This window comes from Capsicum annuum, chromosome 7 (genome assembly GCF_002878395.1).
Source record: "Capsicum annuum cultivar UCD-10X-F1 chromosome 7, UCD10Xv1.1, whole genome shotgun sequence".
NCBI lineage: Eukaryota > Viridiplantae > Streptophyta > Magnoliopsida > Solanales > Solanaceae > Capsicum > Capsicum annuum.
The window spans coordinates 102,268,150-102,278,319 of record NC_061117.1 but is presented as its reverse complement, the minus strand read 5'-3'; the positions used below and the strand labels follow the sequence as shown (position 1 = coordinate 102,278,319).

Here is a 10,170-nt window from a genome sequence, read left to right as displayed (position 1 = left end):
CATCGGCTAGTTTATGTATCACTAGAGCAAAGATATTCTAGTAATTTGTTTTGGATCCCATTTTGATGCGGATTAAAAAAAGCACTACAGTGGGTGGAGATGGGGGTCCATCATCTTTGTCAAGGGGTTTCATTATACTAACAGATATACTCATAAAACTCAAATTTGATCTTAAATATGTAGCGTAATTTTTTTTGATAACAGGGGGTTCTCCTACCCTTCACCTAGATTTGTCCCTCCTTTAAATCATGTTATTTTATAAAATATGAATCACCACTATCTCTTTAATTTAGTATTTACTAAATCTTCAATTAAATTAACTTTCATTTTACAAGTAATTTTTTCATTAAACTTATATAATAATGTAGCTAATAATTTTTTTTTAATAATTATGAACTTTTGAACAAGACATATCTTATGTGTCACTAATTATATCAATTATATAGTAAAGTAAAAAATGCAATACAAATTATATTTCTTAAATTAAACTGTATACTATAAATTTGAACGTGACCGCAGAGCGAACGTCATGGAACTAGTGATTTATGTAAATCTCGTCCCTCCATTTGATTGTGATAGGTTATGACATAAAATGAGCAATCTAGCTCTATTATCGCCATTTCCTCATCTACTTTTGGCATGCTTCACCTTTTCTAGCTCTAAATCCTCTTACTAGACATTGGTATATTCTTTTGATATTTGGGTAACTAAGTTTCCCTTCATTATTTATTCGAATAATCATAGAGGCTCATAGAAATACACTTATATGACTAATATATAAATGAATGACCTTTTCTGTTGATAAATGCATAGCAAAAAAATGATGCGAATAGTGTATCTTACAAATACAGCAGAAATCATTGATTTTCTATTGAAAGAATTGCCCCGAATGATTCATCGAATTTTACTAAAAAATGAAGTTTAAATCACAAACTAAATGTTATTTTATTGGTGTTGTTGTTAATGTGATTTTCTATTTTTCTAACCCAATTGTCTTCTTATGCTTCTTGTCAAAAGAATGACAAATATATTTAGGGGATTTGGGCAGTAACAGTTATGTAACCATTCTCCCCTTTATTTGAAATGAGATTATCTATTAATCTCAATATTCAGATTCAGAAATGGATCATGTTGAAATGGGTCGGGTCAGGTCACATGGGCGATCCATGACCTGCAAAAATCAAACATCTCCCACTTAGCACATGGTGGACAAGACCCAAACCAGTATGACATCAACAAGACACCAATTCATATAATAAATAGTTTGTGTGAACTGTGAGCATCATAATCTTTACCTATAAGGTTTTACAAGCTACATATAGGAATCTAATCACATATGGAAAGAATTCTCTAATAATATGAAGATACTAATACTCACAATACCCCAGACATTATTCACTACTTCGGTAGTTACTTATCCGATTCCTCATCCTCTTAAAGAGGTGAACGCGAGCTCATGATTAACTATATATACACAATTACACTTGACTCCTACATTGTTAGCATAATAGTAAACTTGTGTAGACAAGGTAAAATATTTATTTTAATCGTCTTCTCTTTCTACTCGAATCTATCTGATCCAAATCAACTACTTTTCTAGACATGCACTACATTGTTGAATCTCTCATGGCTATTAGTAATATGCTAAAGCAGCAACACTGATCGAAACTTTAAGAAACAGTCAAAGTTCAAAGGTTATTTATGTGAAAAGTTAAAATAACTTTGAGGGTCTCATACAATGAAGAAGCAGGGATGTATGAAACACGTATTGCGATGTTCTCACCTTATATTGGTGCATGTGTCTCAATCTTTTTAATCATTCAATAACATACAGATCTAGGTCTAGACATCTCTAAATGCTAACGTGAGTTTCTTTCTTTAATAATCCTCAAATACATATTATTAGAGAAACTCACATCTGACTTTATGAAATAAGTCATAATATGATGGTGGGACTTATCTCTTCATGTTTTTTTGATATAAGAGGCTATTGCTCATGTGAGAGATCCAATCTCGCGACTTGTTCAACACACTATATCAATAAAATATATTTGCACATACATATGAGACTGAACATAAATTCACGACTCTTATATTGATAATAATTACAATTAAGTAATCTTACAATACAGAAATATAATCATATCCTATATAATCCTAGCGCCATGATATATTTCTCAAGCAATCCTCTAGATGTCATCTTTGTAAAGGGATCAACTATCATCTCCCGTGTAGGAATGTATGTAAATTTATTTCTCCACTTGCTATTATGTCTCTCACAAAGTTATACTTAATGTGCTTGATCTTGCTGCGATATTTAGGATCCTTCGTATATGTGATAACCGCTTAACTGTCACAATATAAAATTATGAGACTCTTAGAATTCTTTGCAATGTTCAAATGCTCAAAGAATCTCTTAAAGTAAATAGCTTATTGTACTACAGATGCATAAGCCACAAATTCAGATTCCATGGTTGAAAGGGTTGTGCAAGTTTGTTTCTTACTTTTTCATGAAATTATACCATCATTTAATAAGAAAGTATAACTGGATATTGATTTTCTATCGTACAGATCACCAGCCCAATTAACATCTGTATAACCTGTTATGGATAAATCGGATCCACTATAGCATAGTGAATAATCAGTAGTTCCCTTCAGGTATCAGAAAAATCTCTTTACTGCTCTCTCATGATCTCTTCTAGGATTGAATTGATACCTACTAAACAGACTTACGGCATAACAAATGTTTGGGCGAGTACACTTCATAACATACATCAAACTCCCAACTGCACTAGAATATGATACTCGAGACATGTCTTCCTTTTCTTTTTCAGTCTTTGAACACATTTCAAGGCTTAAAGTTTCACCTCTTACTATAGGAGTATCCATGGATTTGCAACTATTTATTCGAAAGCGTTCTAAAAATTTTTTTATGTATATTTCTTGAGAAAGACTCAAAGTTTTCATGGAATGATCTCTTTGAATATTAATATCCAATATATAGTTTGCTTCACCCATATCTTTTATGTCAAATGACTTTGAAATTCATGACTTAACAGTTTTCACATACTCCAAATTACTTCAGCTAATAAAATATCATCCACGTAAAGTGAAAGAATCACAAATATTTCATTGGACTTTTCACATAAATGTAATGGTCTTCCTCGATCATGGTGAAATCAAATGAAATTACTTTCTTATAAAATCTAAGGTACCACTGGCTTGAAGATTGCTTTAGGTCATATATTGATTTATTTAATTTACATATCTTTATTTCTTGGCCTTTGACAACAAAACCCATAGGTTGTTTCATTTAGATTTTCTCGTTTAGTTCTCCTTTGAGAAAAGCAATCTTCACATCTATTTGGTGTAATTCTAAATCTAAACGTGCAACTATAGCCAGAAGTAAGCGAATTAAGGTAAATTTCATAAATGGTGAAAATTTTTCCTCATACTCTATTCTAGTTTCTTGAGTAAAATCTTTTGCCAGCAATCATGCTTTGTGCCTTTTTATTGACCCATCTGATGTGTATTTAACTTTGAGAATTCATTTATTCCAAATAGCTCTACACCAGAAGAAAGGTCAACTAGATCCCAGACTTTATTGATTTTCATGAACTTTAATTCTTCTTTTATCGCTTTTATCCATTCATCTTTTTTAGGTTTTGACAAAGCCCCAATCACAGAATTAGGTTCATCCAATTTTGTGAAAGATACAAAGAAAATATAATCATCAATCTCATAAGATCGTTTAGGTACACCTTTTCTGGTACTCTTACGTAATTGAAGTTCAAATTCCTAAAAAAAATTGGGATTCACAACTCCCACTTGGACTAATAATCATTTCTTGATCTATTAAATTGTCAAGCATGTCCGACAACATTATTTGATCATTTTAATTCAATATTTCATAAAGTGGCTCGTTTTTCTTTATTTCACCCTTTTTGGAAAAATCATTTTCTAAGAATGTGACATCTCGTGATTCAATCTCAGCAGTATTTTCATATTCTAATTCACTAATAAACACATACCCTTTGGAGTGTTCTGAGTATCTTATAAAGATACATTTCTTTTCTTTTGTACTTAGTTTTCCAAACTTACCAAAATGATATTTAATATATGCAATACAACCCCAAGATCGTAGATCATTAAAGTTTGATTTATTACTAGTCCATAGTTCATAAGGAGTAGAAGATACTGATTTAGAAGACACTTTATTCAATATGTAGGTCATAGTTAATAATGCATCTCCCCAGAAGGAGATTGGTAAATCTGTCTACGCCATCGTGAACCTCGTCATATCCAATAATGTCTTATTCCTTGTTTCAACTACACCATTTTATTAAGGTGTATAAAGAGTAGTTAATTGTCTGATAATGACTTTTTTAATACATAGTTCTTCAAACTATTTTGACAAATATTCAGGACCTCTGTCGGATCTTAATGTCTCTATACTTTTGTCTAACTGATTCTCAATTTCATTCATATATCTTTTGAAGCATTCAAGTGCTTTGGATTTATGAGATATCAAATGGAATAACCAAAGCACCTGAAATCATCAATAAATATAATGAAATAGAGAGCACAAACCTTGCCCTCACATTCATTGGACCATATATATCAAAATAGATTAATTCCAATGGGAATTCAACTCTTTTAAACTTTTCAAATGGTTTAAGTGTAATCTTTTCAGCAAGTCAATGTTCATAAGTTGCCATTTCAATTTTGGAGAAAGAACCTAGATGTCATTTCTTTGCCAATCTATTTACTCAATCTTGCCCTATATGACCCAGTCTAGCATGTCATGTAAGTATATCAGTATCATTATTACAAAAATAGCATGACATTAAACAACGGTCAACATCATAGTTATAAGTTGAAGGATTACAATCTAAAATAATAAAGAGATCATAACGATGTCCAAAACCATAAAAAAAATATTATCTAGGGTTATTCTTACACAATTGTGATTAAAAAATAAATGAAAATCAACATCTAAAGAATAGACACAGACACTACGTTTGGTCGAATATAGGATGTCATGCAACATCAAAAATCGTCCTCCACGCAAGTCTACTTTGCAAGTGTCAATCCCTTTGACTTTAACTCTTGCATTATTTCCTATATAAATCCACCTTAAATGAATAGCCATCGCTATTAAGAACAACCGAGATCCAATGAGAATTTGCGCGTAGCTTCTGGTCTTTGACATCAAAAAAGAAGGTTGTAATAACGAAAGGGACATGTGAGAATTTGATCTTAGCTAGTGGAACAAGACATACATGGATCTATATTCAATACGTAATCAAAGGATTTCTCCCCAAAAAAGTGAAGAAGTCCCCTTGCTTTCTTTTTGCTCCGCTCGTGAATGGCATTAATCCAGGTGAAACTCGATGGAAATCCATAAACGCTTTTGGATCTCAACTTACATGATTGGTGGCTCCTGAGTCTACAATCCATAAAGGATAAGGTTTAGTTAATAAAATAATGCTATAAATATATGTAGCAATTAGAGATACATTTAGAAATGCTACATTTTTTTTCTCAGGAAATTGACGAGCAAAATGCCCCAAAACTTGGCAATTGTAGCACTTTATCTTGCACTTGTCTTTTTTCTTGAAAAAAAAATTTCTCTTCTTGGAATTTGGCTTGTTCTTTTTTTTTGGAGGGTCCATCTTCGGTCTCTTTTCCCTTCTTGTTCTTTTTCTAATTCATCTTGTGCTTGAAGCCTAAAACTTTTTCCCACTTGATTCTACCATAAAGACATTAGAAACAGCTTTAGCAGCTCCAAGCCGCTCATCTTTAAGTTCAACATGACGGGCAACATCTAAAAATATTTTGACGATATCATTATGGGTTAAGTTAACCTTCAAGTGTTCCCAACTGTTGGGAAGAGATCGAATCACTTCTTGAACCTACTACTCATCTGAGAGAACATGACCAGCACTTTTGAGCTGAGCTACCATATTGGACATCACAGTAAAGTATTGTTTGATGTTCTGATCGTGATGCTTCTTATAAGTGTCAAACTTGATAGTCCGTTGTCTAAGATGGGTGATAGAAGTACCACCATATATTCCTCGCAAGTGTGCCCAAATGACATGAGCAGTAGGAAATTCCTTACATTCATGAATAAGGACATCAACCACAAAACTCACAATGATTCCACGTGCAATGGAATCAACCTTTTTCCAAGCCATATAAGCTTCAAGGTCTCTTCTGTGTTATGTAGTATTATCCTCTTCTGGTAGACATATGACATGGTTAATACATTGAAGAGAATATTTCTTTTCCAGCATATTTTATGACTCCAAATATCGTAATTGTCATCATTTAGTTTTTTTTCCTTCGTTCAAGTCGACAATTATGCTTTTTGATGTCATGTCTGTTATTAAGATACAATCAGACAAGTATTTTATTAATTATGCATGTAAATTATATATTTTAGAAAATCATTTCACATAAAGGTTTCATGTTTAGTGTAAAATTGAAAGGACATTTAAGAATCAAATCATCATCTACGAACTAAACACTTGATCAAAATTGGAAATTAATTTGTTAATGTGTATTAGAATGATAGCTTTCAATTAAGTCTTTGTAAACTCAAATAAATGAATGAAATTCATATAGAAGGAGAGAAACAACTTTATTTATTTATTATATAATGTTAATAAAGAACTTCAAGTTACAAGACAATTTTAAGATAAAAGTCATCCCACAAATATTCGAGACGACTTATATACATCAAAAAGGCTGGCTAGGCCAAATATCGTGGTAAACATTAATCAATCTCTCGCCTCAAGGATCACGATGATAATTCGCTAAAATATCTAATTCTTCTCAATCCAAGATTTCTATATAGTTTTTCAGTTCTACACGTTTTAATTCAAATAAATGAATAAAATTAGCAACTGTAATACTAGGGGGCATCTTAAGAGACTTGAACTCTATTAGTTTCTTCTCTCTTTCCCTTCATATGACCCTCTCATTCCGTAATAAATTTTATGTCGTCCTGGGATATCGTTTCATATGATCGCACGACCTCGAAAACATGTCCTGCGACGACGTGCTCTTCCACTTTGTCTTTTTGCTCGACATTCAAAACTCGCACTTAGAGTGATTCGAGTTTGTCCACTTCATCCATGTCTGAAATAGAAATCAAGGAATAATAAGAATAGTTGAACCATTAAATATGAACTTTTATATCACAATTCATTGTAGAAGGCAAAATTTGTTAGAAAAAAAATTAGGGACTAAATAGGATAAAAAAAGTTATCAAGTTTAATTTAAATCATAAACATGTTAAAATAAATAATTTAAGTTGTTACTCAACTCCACTTAAAATAAACTCATGTTTTTTATTTTATTTTTAAAAAATTCCAAAAAAGTCCTTTAAAAACTTATTGGAACACACCAAAAAGGAGAAAATGGCCGAAAACCCCTCCAACCTTTACCCCAAATCCCAACTACACACTTATACTTTGCGGGGGTCCTATGACCTCCCTGAACTATTTAAAACTGAAATTATAACACCCCTAAAAATACACAACCACATTTTTGTTGGGTGGTGAAACACACACGCTTTGACACGTGTAAAATGTATTTAATTTTATTTAATTCATTTTCCTTCCCAAATTTACTTCTTTGCTCTTTTTTTTTCCTTTCTCTACATCCTATTTTCGTCAATCTCAATCCTTTTCCCCCTTTCTCTCCATCTTCTTTTCTTCAATCTCAAAAGCCAAAATGAACTCATTAAATTTTCTTTACTCTATCTTTCTATCATTTTCTTCAATTTCAGAAATCAAAGAATACCTATTTGCCAATCTTTTTCCTTTTTCTGTTCTTTCTTTTTTTAATTTATCAACTATGAAAATTGATGTTGAATTTATGATTGTACAAGATATTTGGTGTTGATTTTTGATATTTTCCTGTGAATACCCACCTGATTTATTTTTTGTGAATACCCACCTAATTTGGTGCTGATTTTTTAATTTCTTGAAATTTAAGAAATGTGGATTTGATTGTTGTTTATATCGGATGTGAAGAAAATCATAGAGTACAAGTCAGTAAAGATAAGATTGTTGTTTACTTCACAAGTTTAAGAGGTGTGAGGAAAACCTATGAGGATTTTTATAATGTTTGAGTGATTCTAAAAGGATTGGGTATTAAAATCGATGAAAGAGATGTATTGATGCATTCGGGGTTCCAAAAGGAGATGAAAGAATTGCTGGGAAATGATTACAGTGGAGAGGGATTGCCTAGAATATTTTTAGGCAAAAAATACATTGTGGAGCTGATGAAATACGGCGAATGAACAAGGATGTAAAGCTCGAGAAGTTTGTCGAAAACTGTGAAAGACTGGAGGATGGTGTTGTAAATAGAGGTTGTAATTGTGAGGCCTGTGGAGATATTAAATTTGTACCATGTGAGACATGTTTGGGGAGCTGTAAAATTTATTATGAAGAAGAAGATAAAGAAGAACAAGAAAAAATTGAAGACAATGAATATGGCTTCCAGAGATGCCCAGATAGTAATGAAAACGACTTATTCGTAGTCCAGTTTAATTTGTGGTGATTAAGGTTGATCACAAAATTATCTTGGACTTTTTTTTTACCTTATTTTGTTTGGATTATTTTTTTCTTTTTGGATGATGTTTGTTGTACAGTGAGGAGTTGTGATTAATATTAATATATATATATATATATATATATATATATATATATATATAAAATAATTTAATATATAAAAGAAATATTAAAAATAAAGTTTTAATTTTTTTTGTTGTTCACTCTCTTTAAGAGAGTGAAACACACTCTCTTTGCCACGTCAGCCTTCAGGGGTATTATAATTTTAGTTTTAAATAGTTCAGGAGGGTCATAGGACCCCCGCAAAGTATAAGTGTGTAGTTGAGATTTGGGGTAAAGGTTGGAGGGGTTTTGGGCCATTTTCTCCACCAAAAAAAAATAGTAATTTCAAACAGGGATAGTACAAAATGGCCATAAAAATTTGTCCATAATTTGGCCATAATTATAAAAAGACTTCAATGACCTTTCTCTTTCAAAATAAATTAATTTTTTCTTCTTTTTTTTTAATTAAAGAAAATTAAAGTCTTTGTTATTTTCTAAACTTAAAAGTCAATTACCACATTGAAAAATGATAATCAATAAATGAATATTCAATAAAATAAGAAAATGTATTTTTTTATTTTAAATAAGGTTAATAAAATGTATTTATTGTACAAGATCAAAATGCAGGGAAAATTAAATTAACTATATCAACCATGGGACGGGACAGAGGGAGTAAGTTGTAATAAAATGTATTTATTTATTTTAAATAAGTTGAAATTTAGGACGGATAATTTTTTTATTTAAATATTTTCAAATTATATTTAAAAAATCATTTAAATTATGTAATTTAAATTTTTAAAAAAAAATAATTTTTAAATAATATCTGTTATACCCTTTGCCTCAATTTATGTGGTACTAATACAATTTTAAGAGTGTACTAAATTTTTTTTATATATTTTCAAAATATTTTAATTTATTAATTATTGTGATTTTTAGTACTTGTTCTTTTGTCTCAATTTATGTGTCAGTAATAAAATTTAGAGAGTCAATTAAATTTTTTACGTCTTTTTAATTATTTTAAGTTGTTAATTATTATGATTTATAATACTTTTATGTAATTCTCAAATATATAACATATTAAAAAGTAAAGTTAAATAAACAAATATAAAATAAAATATCTAAGCAGGCAACACAAGTAAACATGTCGATCTGTTGTCTGTTTATCATTCTTTATAAGTGAGATAAATAAATCACAAATTCCCATTTAAGTGGTACAATGCTTAATTATTTTTAATTATTTTTAATATCTTTATCAGTCCAGTTTAATTAGTTTTGTCAATGATGCGATTCAATTTTATAACTTGTAAGTTTCAAATATAATTTTTTTAGAAAATAAATATCTATATTAACAATTCTATCAACTTCAATTAACTAATTATAAAGAATTTAAACAAAAATTTAATATGTTTCACTCAAGCTTCATCATGATCAAGTATTTTAAGAATTTTAGAGGTGTTTATTATTCGGCTTAATTCAGATTTACAGGATCTTATTTGTAAGTTTCAAATATAATTTGAATAAATAAATTATTATATATAATTAT

The 10,170-nt window shown here is 30.3% G+C and overlaps 1 pseudogene; it reads left to right on the top strand.

The window, feature by feature from the left end:
- Nucleotides 1-8,002: 8,002 nt before the first annotated feature.
- LOC124885600 lies at nt 8,003-8,665 on the top strand (annotated as a pseudogene).
- The last annotated feature ends 1,505 nt before the right edge of the window (nt 8,666-10,170 follow it).